Here is a 15528-nt window from a genome sequence, read left to right on the forward strand (position 1 = left end):
TACAATCATATGAGATTTTGTCATCCCATTTCCTTATTCCCTTCCCACTCTCATTTTTGTTTCTGTAATCATCTGTTCTATTCAACATAGAACTCAAACCCCCCTGGGTTTTTGTTGTTGTCTGTTAACATACTCCTCAGTCCATAGCACATGATGATTGCTATCTAGTCTCTTGTTTTCATTTCCCCCTTCATTCTCCACGCATAACCTCATTCATTTTCTTGGATAAGTATTTGCTCCAAGGTATTTAATGTACTTTAAATTATTGAGGGAGGAAAAGTACGGTTATGTGTTTAGCAGCAAAAAAGTAGTGGTTAAAAACAGGCTCTAGAGCTAAACTCTGTGGGTTTACTAGCTCCACCACTTACTAGTAGGATAACCATGGACAGGTTATTCAGGCCCTCTGGTTTTAGTTTCTTCATCTGAGATCCTGGCAGGGTTTCCCAGAGTACAGTCTTTGAAGATGAGATTTGTGCATTTGAAGGTATTGAGTGGTACCCTCAGAATCAGCACTTGTGGAAGGGAAGACAAGAGGACTGGGCAGAGGGAAAGTTGAACTGGTGTAGTTGAAAAGAGTCACAGCAGGCCCGCCTGGAGCTCTCAAGATGGGATGGTCCTTGTGAGTTACATTGAATTGGGATAATGGGGCTGGGTCTTTACACCCCACCAATGATGTGGGCAACTGCAAAAGGGGACTGTCACCTTGGGCCGGATGGCTGTCTTAGCTGCAAACTGGACCTGAAGAGGGACTCAGTTGGGAGGTGTCTGTGTGCACCACTCCCAGCAGCTGACAAGGGGAAATGTGGACATTGTCTCATGGCATCCTCTACATTCTATAAAATTTAAAAGAAGCAATAAAACAAGCAAAATACCTGCTGTGGTAGAGCCTGTTTCTTGTAAAGTGACCCAAACAGTAAAGAAATAAACAAGGAAAAAATAGACTATCCGATGGTAATGAGAGGAGGGAAACGTACGTAGGAGGGAAAAAGCAGGGTAAGGGAAGGAGAGGTGGGGCTTCTAGTTTGTTTGGGGTGCTCAGGAAGGCCTGGGCAGAGATTAGAAGAAACGAAGGAGCAAGCCTTGCAGAAAAGCGAGGAAAGAACATTCCAGGACCGCAAAACCTCTAGAGGAGGTGCATAACTGGGGTGTTCCAAGATTAGGGATGTTAATTAGGTTAATGTAAGAGGGTTCTCAGAGATGAGGGTGGGATTTGAGGATGTCCTTTCAGACCCTCCAGCATGGGTGTGGCTTTTTCTGTGAGTGAGCTGGGAGCCATCCAGGACCTGGAGCAGAGGAAGGTGCCGTGGTCTGACAGATGTACAAGATCTCTCTGGCCTTTGTGTTGAGAATGCACTGTGTTAGGTGGTGAAGGAAGTGGAGAAAACTGTTACAATTAAAAAAAAACAAAGTTTCTTTTGTTAGGTTGCCATTCATGTTGAGGAGCTTCTGGGTATATTCTCTACAGTATTCCTTGGCATCTTACATATTTCAGTCTGCCATCCATCTGAGGGACATTGTCTATGATTCTTTACTGAATAGATATCCTAGACTTCACTGCAGTCAAGTCCATTTTTTTCTCTTAAGGTGTTTTTGCATATGAGGTTTTATTTAAGATGTCCTTCTCCTGTTTTGATATTTTTAAGTAAGCAGAAAATTTCACTTGTTTCCAGACAGTATTTAATACATAGGAATCTCTTTGTATGCCGTAACGCATGCCAAATTGTATTTAATTTGTTTCAAATTTGGATTTGAAAATATAGCTTTTTTACTGTACTAAATACACAATCCATATTGTAGCACGTGATTTTCAATGTGTACTTAACAAAGAGCAATTTCATTTTCTCTGGTAAATTACATACTTGTTAGAACTTTGGGATTGAAAAAAAATCCAGGAATAAATGGAAAACAATATGTTTAAATAATGTTAGCATCCTGGCTCAATGAGTCAAACCAAAAGAATTATTCCAGTTATCATCAGTTAATAAAGTTGTTCTGAAAAATCTTTTAGCTTTGTATTCCATGTGGCTCTCTCTCTGAGAAGAATAAAAGGAGAATGAACTCGATTTTAGATAAGGTTGGACTGATGCTTCCAAGAACCTGTTCTGCAGATGGATCATTTAAATTGGATCCGTTCCTAATTAAATAATATTTCTTATAAACCTAATCTTTCCTCCATTTTCTCTCATTTTCCAGCTGCTTTTCTTGTTCCTAAGTCCTACATTTTGGCTAATTGGGTGGCTCTTCCAACATTAGTTTCTTTTGGTGAAGATCACAAACAGAATGATCATTATTAGTAGAATCAGTTAAAGAGAGAGGCCATTTCTATGACGACATCTGCACAAAACTGATGTTTTCTACACCTATCTGGTCCTATCTAAATTAAGAAATCTTGCATGATCTTGTAAGCATTGAATTAGGGCAAGAGTCAGTTCACATATCCTGACGGCCCACTCCAGAGATTGTAGCGCTAATAGGAAAACATGACCTTTGGCAAGTAGAATTCCTGACACATCGATGTAAGTGATAGTGGTGGGAACTTGGTGAAAAGATATGCTGAGCTCTATAGCGTCATCCTTCCTGAACCCTCTGAGCGTGAAGATGCAGTTTGAGATCCAGTCCTTGAAGTTTGGAGAGGTTACAATGTTGAGGATTTTACTCACTCAAAAGACGACCATAATAGCAGCTTGAATGTGGTTATCTTTGAAAGCAGGTGTTATTTTTAAATATAATGAAAGTGAAACACAGCTGGTAGTTTAGAGAAAAAGGGGAGTTCATGGTAGAGCTATTAGACTGCATTTTAAATAGTGGGATAGTATTAAATGGTTATACCCCAGCGCTCATGCTCCCACAGCTTTGCGGTCCGTGCTATCCAACAATGTTCAGGCCTTGGTTCAGGAATCTCCCTTGGCCTCTCATGAAGAGAGAGCTCTCTAATGCCACGCTCTACTTTGAAACAGAGTGTGGCAGAGTTATAAAGCCAGTCCAATCTTATAAATCAGCACACTCTAAGGATTTTCTATGGTGAACAGTTCTCAGATCTCTATCTCCAGACCCTCCACCACTCCCCTGGATCAATCCCTAGTCATCTCTTGTATAACACCGAAAAAGAGCTTCCTAACTAATCTCTCTACTTCTATTCTTGCCCTAATTTTTTTCTTACTTGCACGGTATGAATGATTTGTATAAAATACTTACCTGAGCATATCATTCCCCTGTTTACAACCTAACAGTGGCTGCCCATCATTTTTAAGATAAAAGACAGTCTATTTTTGCAGTGCATGGCATCTGAGTCTAGTAAATCAATGTGTTCATTTGTGATTTACCTCATGCTCCTAAGAATGGTAGGCAAAGAAAAAAAAAATGAAGTTATTTTAGGATTCTGGTTAGTTTGTAGGTAATTGAGGTAATTTTACCTTATGTGACTACTTTATTTCACATCCAATTACTTATGAAAATACCAAATGACTTTGGCCAGAAAATAGAATCATTTGGAAATCCATTTGATGCCTTCATTTAATTTGACACTGCACTAGTGAGAAAAAGCCTGTCTTTTTTTTTTTTTGAGTTTTCAAGGAATTATAATGATTACCCCACATAAAATGTACTTTAGACACTAAAGAATAGTACTTGGAAAATAAAACACTGGATATTAGTTCTTTACATACAGGAGGTTTCTTAATTTAATGGGTTAAGAGAGTAAAACTCTGTGAGCTTCAGCTTTTACCTTGGTATAATATACAATGGTACATGGGAGAGAAAAATGGAGCTTGCATGTGACACCATGGAGAGTCTAGAGGAAATGACTTTTTTTATTATTGTTGAGTTACAGTTGTCCCAATTATTCCTGCCATTGCTCTTCCCTGCCCCGTTCAACCCCCATTCTCAATGACAATCCCCACCCCTTTGTCCTTGTCCATGGGTCCTTTGGCCATGTTCTCTGACTTGACCCTTCCCCGTCTTTCTGCCATGATCCCCTCCCCTCTGGTCACTGTCAGTTTGTTCTTTATTTCCATGTCTCTTGTTCTTTTTTGCTTGTTTGTTTGTTTTGTTGATTAGGTTCCACTTATAAGGGAGATCATATGGAACTGCCTTGCTTATTTCACTTAGTATAATGCTCTCCAGCTCCATCCATGCTGTTGTAAAACGTAGGAGCTCCTTCTTTCTATCTGCTATGTAGTATTCCATTGTGTAAAGGTACCACAGTTTTGGGGTCCACTTATTTACCGATGTGCATTTAGGCTCTTTCCAGCACTTGGCTATTGTAAATAATACTGCTATGAACATAGGGGTGCAGAGAGGAAATGATTTTAGAGTGAGTCACTTCACTGTCATCAGACCAAAAGTAAAGATAAAACCAGCAGAATTTCATAGAACTCTGCTTGGCATGTAGTAGGTGTTGGATAAGATGTTCCTGAAATTAAGGAATGGATGAATGAATTTGCAAGGCAGTGATGTCAGCTCCTATCATGGCAATTAATTGATGCGTATGTGAACATGGAGGCCACTCACCTGCTTCCCAGTGACCTCTGTCTATGGCCCTTGACTTACCGAGAGCAGACTTCAGAAATTCCATAAGACATGTCATCCCTCAAGAAATCTACAGAGTGATTTTTCTATTGCTTTCACAGGCCCTGAGTCACAGCTCTTACCCCCACCCCAATCACACCCCTCCTCCCCATGTATTTCTGTCTCATCTATTTCCCCTCATCCACAGGTGACACTGGAGCGATAAGGGAATGCAGTGCTCAGATATAAAATGATGCTTCTGGGGGATAAAAACGAGTTTAAGGGAAGACTATAGAATAGTCTAGTGAGAGAAAACAGGACTTCTCAATGCAAAATGTCAGCAGAAGAAAAGCGAAAGTAGTGGTGTTCAACATTTGGGGGAAAAAAAGAGCTACAGTGTTCAATCAAGCAACAAAGATGATGGAATTTAAAATAGCTTCAGGTTTGGGTCAGCTGTGTTGTTTTGTATTATGTCTCACCTCCTAATGTTTCTTTCCATGTCAATACATATAATATATACTCATTTAATGCATTTCTTTCCTCAGTTGTTTCTATACCACAAACACATATATGCTTTGAGGAGAAAATCCAGGGCAAAAGTGTTCCAGCTGTAGATTTTCTTCTAACTACCCCACATTTTTTTCTCACCTATTTAAAATAGCATTTAATGTAGCCAGAGGATATTTCATTAGTAAAAAAAATAGGTTTCGTTCTTGCTAGACAAGACAAAGATTGAAATTAATGTTTCATGGTGCTGAGTAGGAGACCTGACAATCTTCCTCTGCCTCATCGCTTTTGAAACTGTGTTCTGTGGAACTTAAATGGCTCAAGTGCTTTGTATTAAAACAGGGGATATCCAGTTAAGTGAGATTGAGAAATGCTGCATATTTTGACCCCTTTTGAAGAGTCGTGAATAGGATGGCAACTTGTTCCAACCTGCCCAGGCCTCTTTTTCCAATGCTTAGCACTGAAAGCCTTGCAACCCAGGAAATTCCTCAACCTAGAATGATCGGTCCCCTTAGTACTTTAGTACCTTAGTCATGTACTGAAAACTGAGAAGTGTTACAGTAGAGAAACATGTTACCTTTTGTTTAAACGGTGTTTTGAAACAACACTTGACCATGAAACACTTTTTAAACAAAGCTATGAAATATCAAAAAAAAATTAATAATCTATGGTGCACACCTTGGGAAACTGCTCCAGTCCTATCCGTCTGTCTCCTGGCCCCTGCAACTCTTCTCGTCGTCTTCTCTCTAGTGCCCTGTGCTGCGGGGCGCACGGAGATCAGAGGAGTGGTCTACCAGTTATAACTGCTTGAGCCTCCTCCTGAACCTTAGACTGCTGAACCTCGAGCTGGAAGTGTAAAATAATTTCCATATAGAAATATGTTTCATTATTTTGAAATCACTCTCCTTTCTCAGTCTCTTTCACAAATATTTACCTGTCTTAATGTACATCATTTGGGAATTTCTACAGGAAGGTAAGATACTATACGGGAAGTCTTTAAAAAAAATCTATATTATAAATTCATTTGGTATTTGCTATTGTATAATTCTGAATAAGTGTTGACTGTACGTTGAGCAGTATGTGTAAACTTAAACAATGAGTAAAGAGTTTTGAGGCTGCCATTATATAACATAGGTATCCATGGAGCTCTCCCCTCACCCCTCTCTCTGTTGCAACAACAATACCCAAGAGGAGAGGGGAGAATCTGATAAGGGGTAAAGATTGATAGAATGGAACACAAACATTTTCAATGTCTGCAAAGGGGAAAAGATTGAGATCCAGAGGCTCTTAGTTCCACTCAACCATTTATTTTCTTAACCAGCAGTTAAAGGCTTGATCTGGTTGAGCAGATCCTATACCTGCCACTGCATTGCAGACTAAGACAGGTGCCTCTCCATACACCTGCAAATGATCATAGAAAGCAAAGGTCATTTGCATGGATACCATAGAGTTGGCTGAATGAATTTATGAAAAAGATCCTGTTACACCGAATAATGCATTTGTTTCAACAAAACTTAAATTTTTCTAAATTCAGAGAGATTTTTCTAACTTTTCCTAAGTGGTTTTTAGCTCTAAGTATCTGAGAATTAAAAAATACTATTTCTGACATTTTTAGCACACAGTATTTACTGATAATGCTGAGGGAGCACTCCTTTTGACAAAGTTTCTAATTTTTGTACCTCTAGGACAAGGCCAAGCAAAAGAAAAATGCAGTAGCTGCATAATACTCCCTGAGGTTACTGCAAATGAAAAAGAATAGATGGGAAGGTGTTTCACATAGTGCATTACTTTTAGGTATGCTTCTTTTAAACTGAGCAACTATAGAAACACTGATAAAGGCACAGCACTGCTTGCTCATTTACATATGTATATTTACATGAATCACTTAATGTTCATACAGTTTATCTTCCCCAATAATTGATAAGCCCAGTGTAACACTCTGAAGACTAATTTTACTGTTTCTAATTAAGACATTTATAATGAGTACCTACTATATGTATGATATTTTATAACTATATAATAAAAACTTGCTATAACTCTTCAAGAAAGACGTATCATCTCCATTTTCCAATGAAGAGAATAAAAGTCACAAAGGCTAAGTTACTTGCCCATGACCATGTACTTCAGTGGCATAGTCAGGATTTAAGCCCAGCTCCCTGGGGCTCCAGAGTTCCCCTTCTCTCCATGTTTCATGTGTAGTCCACCATGTATTTTAAAGTCAGGGATTTAAAATAAAAACTATAATCTTTCATATTAAAATATGTTAAGAACTTACTAATTGTGATTAAAAGGAAAGTGTGGCTCTTACATGGGAATTTTTCACTAATCAAAGAAACATCTGTGCTGTTTGTTTTGTGTGATAAGACTGGCTGTACCAGTCCCCTGTCTGTGCATGTGCCCTCACACACATACACATGTTTGTTGTTGTTGTTTTAACTCAGAATATTTCTTCCTCTAATATTTATGGATATTATAGTGCTTATCCCCATGCTATACGAGGTCTCTTGATATTGATAACATGACATAGTATTACTATACTTTGTCCCAGCCATGTTTTAGATGCTTGAGATACAGGAAAAACAAAATCTTATCACATGAAACTTAATTCTAAAGGGAAGAAAAAGACATACCAAGAAAATAAATAAGCCAGAACATCTGAGAGGGTGATAATTTTTTTTCTTAAAGTAAAATAGGGTGACATAAAAAAAAAGGGACAGGGTTTTGTGGGGAGGATGAGATTTGCCTGGGATGCTGGAGTCATGAAAAAGAAAGGGACACCAAGACCAAGAGTCAGGGCATTCAGAGCAAGGAGAGGAGCCCATGCCAGCGGCCTGTGGGAGACGTCATTGAGATCCCGGAACAGAAAGCAGGTGAGTGAGCACAGTGATTGAACAGGAAGAAGGTAGAAAAAGAGAGTGGACAAGGGGTATGGAATTTGGATTTTACTCATCATGTCATGGGAAGTCTTAGAAGGGAAGTAATATAATCTGGTTAATATTTTTAGAAGACTTCTGTGGCCAGTTTGTGGCAAATGAATTACAGATGAAACAAGAAAAGAAGCAAAGAAACGAGTGAAAAGAATTATTATAGTAGAACCAGTGAGGATGACCCCGACCAGGCTAGGATGGTGGCAACAAAGAGAGTGAGAAAGAGACAGATGTACTCATGGTCCATGTCTCCTCATGTTACTTTTCATTCACTTCATATTGACATTGGTGCAAACAAAAATGTTGCTTGCCAATATAAATAAGGATCTGGAAAGAGGAAGGAAAAATGATAACAGTATTGTCACTTTGCATTGCTTGAATTCTCCATACACATTCATCATGAATGAATACATAGGTTTACTTTTAAGATATGAAAATATTTTATGAAAAGCATGATTTTAAAAAGCCAAAGCCCATGCATCGAGCCTGTTGTATTCATCTAAGGCAATTTTCTCAGACTTCAAGAGAAAAGCAGATTGGTATGCTTTTGGGATTTTCAACCAGTGACTTTTCAATAAAGCCTGCCTGTATTGATGTTTTTGTTTTTCATTTACCATTTTAAATTTATACCACTTAAGCGTCATCACTGGTGTGGTAGTAAAAGGTAAAACACAAAAAATAGACAGCTCTATACTTTGGCCTTTAAATGGCTTTATGTATTTATATGCTACATAGGATATGTAACAGATTGTGATAACAGAATCCCATATAATCAAATTGCAGCATTACTAATATAGCAGATATCATGAAACAGCTCCCTTCTGCTGACTCAAAGAGTAGGAGTTCTATTTTTTTCATTGTATTTTTTCTGTAACAGCTTATCACCAGCAACACCTTTATAGCAGCTCTACTTGGTAGTGTGAACGTCCCGCAGTTGCACTTTACCTGTACTTGCCATTGATTCTCATGTTGGATTTTCTTCTTGGAAACAACTAATTTGAGAGTGTTGAAATATAAAACTTATGGCTTCCATATTTGGTTCCCCACTTCACATATCAATGTAGGGGGAGTCACTTTCAAGTACAAAAATCCCAAGGCCCTCAGCAGGTTCTGTTCAACCTCCATGATGCTACTATATTTTATTGCTCTACAACGTGTAGCTTTTCCCATGTTCTGTTAGAGAAATTCCACACGTGCTATTAGAAAGCTATATTAGTACCATTATAATTAAAATCTACCCGTTGATATGTCTAAATGCAGATGAGGACACCAGAGCATCCTGAGAGTGATAGCCATTAAGTTCACTCTGCCTGTCCAAACTTGGGTGGTGAGTTCAACGGTGCCATCAAATATTTGTAAGTCTAAGATAGTAAATTTTCAGCTACATGAGAAACTGAAAACTGAATGAAGATTAATGTACAACTTCCAGTGGTATATACTTACATTGAATTAGCAATTTTTAATTAAAAGTATCATATTTGGTAATGGTAAAAAATAATCTGTAAATATGTCTTTGACATATTCTTTTCACTAACACTTTAGTGGTTATTTTAGAGTAAGCAGAGTTGTTTTTCTGTTTAGTTTGGGGTTGCTATTCAATTTGTAAAGCTTTTTTAGCTTTTTCTCTGTGTTAACCCTAAATCAAAATTCAGTTCTATCCTACTACTCACAGTCGCAATCCCTAACTGGGTTCATGAAGTGGGAAAAATGTTGCACCAGTAGGGGGAGCTCATATCATGCCTATTTCATGGGTTGTGACTAGTATAAACTTGTGTAGTTAGGGTGGAGCTATTTCAACTGGAAAGCGAAGGAGATTATGGTTTGGAATAAAAGTTATTTCCTCCAGTGGAAAAGTAAACACTTCCTAAAGTTGTAAATCTCAGCAACAGTAAGTGTTTTTGGTGGCTTTGGTTCATGAGTCTGTATTGCTGTGGTTGAATATTTCAGACAGCTGAAATGGGGAGGCTTTAAGAAATGTTAAAAGATTTCTTTCCTGGTGTGTATTATCAACTTATCTTCCTCCATAAATAACAGACACAGCACTTGATTTTAAAGGGTTTTGTTTGTCTGTTTTATGACTCTAGGTCCATATAAACATGGCAGGTGCAGATGTGAGTGGCAGTGGACATTGGGTTGAATGAATACTCCTTGCACTCTTAAACTTTTATTTTCTCATAAATACCTCTTAAGGTTGTTTAGGGGCCATTTGCCTTTCTCACTAAATTGGTTTCAAGTGTCATCTCGTAGGTGCCACGATCATGATTGGCTAATTTTGACCAAAATAAAGACTCAGGGCTCCTTCTCCTGCCACTCCATTATCTCTTCGGGGTTGTTACGGCTCTCCTTTGAGTTGTCAGCACCCTTCAAAATATTCTCTGTCATTTTTTAATCTCAGATATGTGGGCATTAAGCACCTCATCATGCTGAATGTACTTGTATATTCCCCCAGCATTTGTGTTTACAAGAAATGCTCATTTCTTACAATTTATTAAACACCTATTTAATAGCCGGCAACGAGAGAGAGACCAAAAATTAACAAAAGGTGAACAGGACTGGTTTCTATGAACAACAGCCTCATGACCTAAGCAACTCAACCCTTATTATGTTAGGAACAGGATGCTTCTAAAACATGTTTTCTTCATAGAAGAAAAAGACACAGTTGTTTCAAAACTGGCCTTGTTGGAATGTTTGACTTTCAAATCATTTCTGACTGAAGCCAGTTGACAAATACATGTAACAAATTTGAAAGTGCACAATGTCTGCAATTTGGAGGGGCTTTACTTATGAAATCACTTCTGTCATATCATTCTCATCCAAACAAATGTGCTATTTGATGGGCTATATCTGTGTGGAGACACCGGTGTGGACGTGACAGGGTAGTAGGGAGGAGCAGAGAGAAATGCGAGGAGAAATGGGAAGAGGAAGGGGCCTGGTAAAATGTTCCCAGGCGTTTATTCGGTTTCCACAGGGTGAGCTCCACAATTTTCTAGCAATTTTCTAGCAACAAATTAGCTGTCCTATGGTTGATAAGCCTTTAGCATGACAGAGTGATGACCCTGGACTGGATTCTCAGATTTAAATAGCTCTTTAGTTCCCACGAGATGAAGCTTTTTCTCCTTTCTCTCTTCGAAATAGACTTTTTTTCTACTGTCAGCATTACTACTGCTTATTGTTCAGTGCCTAATAACTACGGTATCATTGCTGCTACGGTGGTTTCTTTTCCTGTTCTTGCCACATTTCTTTTTCCATGTGTCTTATTTTTCCTGTCTCGGATATACCTGAAAAAGCAGTTCTATAAACATTGTCGGTCCCGCATGGATGGACTGGACCGGGCGATACGCAGAGACTGTAATGCGTGGAGCTGCAACTTCCAGGCCCCTCGCTTTGCACAGGCCCTTGCATCCTCTATACATAATTGTGTATTTGAAGTGTTTTTTCCCCTCTTTAAATAAGGTCCCCTAAATTGTGAAAACGCAGGGGCTATAAAAACTAGTCTCTGTCCTTGGCCATGGGTTTTAGCATTTAGATCTTTGACCCACTTTTCAGTTGGATCTGTTGCTTCCTGTTGTTGTTGTTTTGTGGTTCTATAGGGAGATTGTTGTAATACTGGTTATTTTCTTACTAAATATTTTTAATTTTACTTTTTTCTCCCAAGCAACTTTTTAGTTAAGAGTTCTGTCAAAAGCCAGGTCTTCTAAAAGAGTTAATGGACTTTCCCACAATTTTTTTTAAAGTGCGGCATCTTATGTCTCTATCACTAGATATTATAATACAGGCATGACATGAATGTATTCAACAGAGTACACAGCATTTGAGTCAAACCAAATGGTGGCATACCCCATTAATAGGATTCACCAGAGACTCATTTCGGGTTTGAGAGTACATTTGAAATGAGGTTCCTTGTGAAGCCTATTGAGTGTTCTCTTGTCTACTCACGTTGAGCTTCTGCCCCCTAACCCTCCTCCCCTACACATGCACATACACTTGTTCCACCTCAGAGGTCTAAGGCTCTCAACATTTTAGAAGGCTGGTCCAACAAGGTTCTCTGTTCCTGTGCAGTAATATCACAGTGGGAAGTATCCTTGGAATTCTAAGCCCCTGGAAACGATAATGTCTGTCTAAGCTGTCACTAAAAGAAATGATGACTCTGTAATTCTCACTGGCCCTATTACTTTTTACCATGAGCTTCAATCTCAGACAAAACCAAAGTTCAAGGTCTTGATTTGGACTTCTAGCTTTCCAAAGAACTGATATGTTAAATAACTCATGCATTAATTCAACATTTTATGTATCAGGTACTTGTCCTGGGAATATAGAAAGGAATAAAACAGACAATAATCCTGTTAACATGGCAGTTTAGCAGACCAGGGCAGTGATGTAGGACATATTGAAAGATGGGGAAAGGCTTTTTAATAGCCTAGAGAATTTCCTTGAACCAGGTCTACGAACGTTCAATACCAAGTAGTTAGAGTAGGCCTTGTTCAAAGGGATTGCTATGACAGTTCTTTGCATTATTAAGTTTTATTAGATGTTGGGTCCATACCGAGGTAGAGCTCTACAGTAACAGTTAACTGAATATGAAGTCATTAAAAATTAAGTTTTGTGTTATTCATTTTGGTGTCGTGAGAGTAGCAAAACTAGCCCATTTGAGTCCCAGAATCACAGCTTCATCATAAAGATGAGTCATGATGAACTAAAGGGACCATATTTTCATGTACCAATTTGGTCACTGTAGCTCATCTATGCTCAGCAGCAGACTAACTAGGGAGTTGGGGACAGTCTGTTTTTCAAAAGAAAAATTAGTTCTGGATACTATTCTTCTGTCTTTACTCTCCTCTCAATACTGTCCACTATCTTCCTTCTTGAATACACTCTTGTCTTAGAATTTTCCTTGACTGTAAATAATAACAACATGAAACAATCTCAATTATCTTGGTTACAATTCCCAATTTGGCATTTGTTAACAAATAAGAGTCACCGAATATTCTGCTTTGTTTACAGCACAGGAGGGCCAGGAAAGAATCTTTATAAAATAATTTCTTCTTGAGGAGGTGCTCATCATAGTCCTTTAGGAGAATGACAACATGTGTGTGTGAAATAATCAGACCAAAGGCCTGATCTGTAGTTACTCAGAAAGGAAGATTGATCAGATGGTAGGTAGGGAGAACCTCAGAAAGGAGATATGATATGAGTTAAACTTTAAAGAATAGTTTAGATTTTGACTAAGTTGCCATTTTTATTATTTTCCAATCTGCTTTCTTTTTAATTTCACAAACTAAGCATTTCCTATTGACAAATGGATTATGCACAGTTATGTTTATTCCTGGTTTCAACTGATCACTTTATGAGTAGTTTAGTTGTTTTTCTAGCCCTTGGAGAAGATTCATACTTTAAAGGCTGGGTTTTGAATCTCACTGGTTCCAGATGTACTAAAAGCATGGAGTAATAAATTCTAGTGTCACGGAATTGTAGTAGAAAGAAAAAGATAGGGAGAATGAACAATTTGCAGTCTCATCAACATAACCATAGATGATTTTTATGACTTGTGATATTCTGATAAGTGTTTTAAGATAAATTTCAAATATATTATCTTCCACTGAGTATCATGTGGTATTGTTTTGAAAATATATTGATAAGCTCCAGGTGTGTGCCTTGTAACCCACTTTAATGATGGCTAAAATGCTTGGCTAGTAACAGAGCTGTCTTGTTTTCACATTGAAAATAATAAATCTAGATTTATAAACTGCCTGACACATAATATATTAGAGGTGTAATCTTTAAAACATATATCCAAATAAGGGTTGTCCTTCAAATTTGATCCTTCATGAAACTGTAATCACAGTTAAACAAAAATCCATCAGTCAAAGATTTTCTAACTCTGGTTTCAGTCTTTCTTAGAGAGCCAACATACAACTGCACAAATAAATTCCCTTACACTGCTGTGAAATCTAATTTAAAGAAAAATGATATTGCCCTGCTTGATCACCTGCCTCATTCATTCATGTAACAAACACTTGCATGGTACTCATACACTCAAGGTTCCAGGCACTGCGCCAGGGAGGCGTGGATCCTGCCTCGAAGGAGCTCACCACCAGTGCAAGAGGACAGGTGAGAGTTTGGCAAGTGAACAAAAAAGAAAGGGCCATTTGAGACAGAGGAAATGGCAATGTAAATACATAGAAGTGTGGAACAGCATGGCATTTTTAGGGAACAACAGATGGTTTGGTATGACTAGAATATAAAATGCAAGGAGAGAAAGGGTGCACAGGATGCTAAAAATGTTATTTTAAGCCAGACAATGAAAGATTTTCTTAAGCTTAAAAAGACTTCATATTGTCGAACATTTTTCTCTCCTTTTTGCCATAGTCTGGAAGAAAGTTCTAGTGAGCTGCTCTGGAACACTATTACTAAAATTTGAGATATTTAGTACAGGAACAAATGTTATAAATAAGCCTACAAATGCAACATGAAGTGTCAAAGTGATTTCTTCTTGTAAGCTAATTATTTCTCCTTTCAGTCAAAATGATTAAGAAAACCACAGAGGGTACTGAGACTCACTTTTTTTTTTTTGCTGCATTTTTATTGTTTTAATAATTAAAATGCATTTTCCTCTTTAACTTATAGAACAACCTAAGTAGTAGAGATTCATCCTCCCACTTTATAGACGGTAAAACTAAAGCTCAGAGAAAAACATGTGCCCAAGACCTCCAGGTTGCTAAGAGACAAAACCAAGATTCAAACATAGATCTGCTTGATGGCAAGATTAACAGCCTGCACTGTGTTGCCACTTTCCCTTAGTGAGGCTTTAGCGATACCATATTTGGATGGGTAAATATTCCTCTGTTCTGAGGAATATTTAAATCCTTCATTAAACAGTCCCAAAATATCAGATAGGAAATGTTGACATTGATTTCCCTAAATCAAAATATTCATCTTAAACATCCTGGAAGGTGCTGGGAAGAGAATTTTCATGGCGATCTTATCTTTAGCTTTCTATACAAACTGCATGTTGGACCATTAATCTTCAAATTGGGTTAAAGAACAAATGGGAATTTTGTAAAGTCTCTAAGATGAGGCTTTCAGGTGTAATCTTAGGAAACCTTTCTCAACCTCAGTTCCTCCTCTCTAAAATGAAGGTTTTGGACTGCTAATCCCAGCGGTCCTTTTGCATGGCCTCAAGATTCTGCACACTCCAAAATAAATGATATTTCATTCTGTAGATATGGTATAAGCTGGCTTAGAGGTGAGAGAACACTTTAAGTGTGATTATTTATAACCGCCAAATTCAGATTCAGATTTGAGAACTGTGATTTCTGTATTTATTTTTAAGTACTCTCATGGTCTGCATATTTCTGGCATATGTAGGATTTGTTACCGGTTGTATACCCGGTTTATAAACAGAAAATTGTTCTTTAAAAACAAAATACCAACATGTTTCATTTTTAAATCACAGGAAACAAAATAATCAGGAATGCCTATCAATAACATTGCAGAATGTTTGTTACCATGGGAGGCAGTAGGTGGGAGGGGTTAAGGACAAGGCTCTGTAGCCAGAACCTGTGGATTTAAATTCTGATGTTTCCACTTT

General features: G+C 38.0%; 1 protein-coding gene across 1 annotated transcript in view; it reads left to right on the top strand.

Annotated features, from left to right (window-relative positions):
- Positions 1 to 15528, top strand: part of TMEFF2 (transmembrane protein with EGF like and two follistatin like domains 2) — a 224317-nt gene that overhangs the window by 21905 nt on the left and 186884 nt on the right. The gene's annotated exons all lie outside the window — the stretch shown is intronic.

The sequence above is a fragment of the Pteronotus mesoamericanus genome, unplaced genomic scaffold, assembly GCF_021234165.1.
Source record: "Pteronotus mesoamericanus isolate MK-2021 breed Mesoamerican mustached bat unplaced genomic scaffold, CSHL_Meso_final contig_179, whole genome shotgun sequence".
NCBI lineage: Eukaryota > Metazoa > Chordata > Mammalia > Chiroptera > Mormoopidae > Pteronotus > Pteronotus mesoamericanus.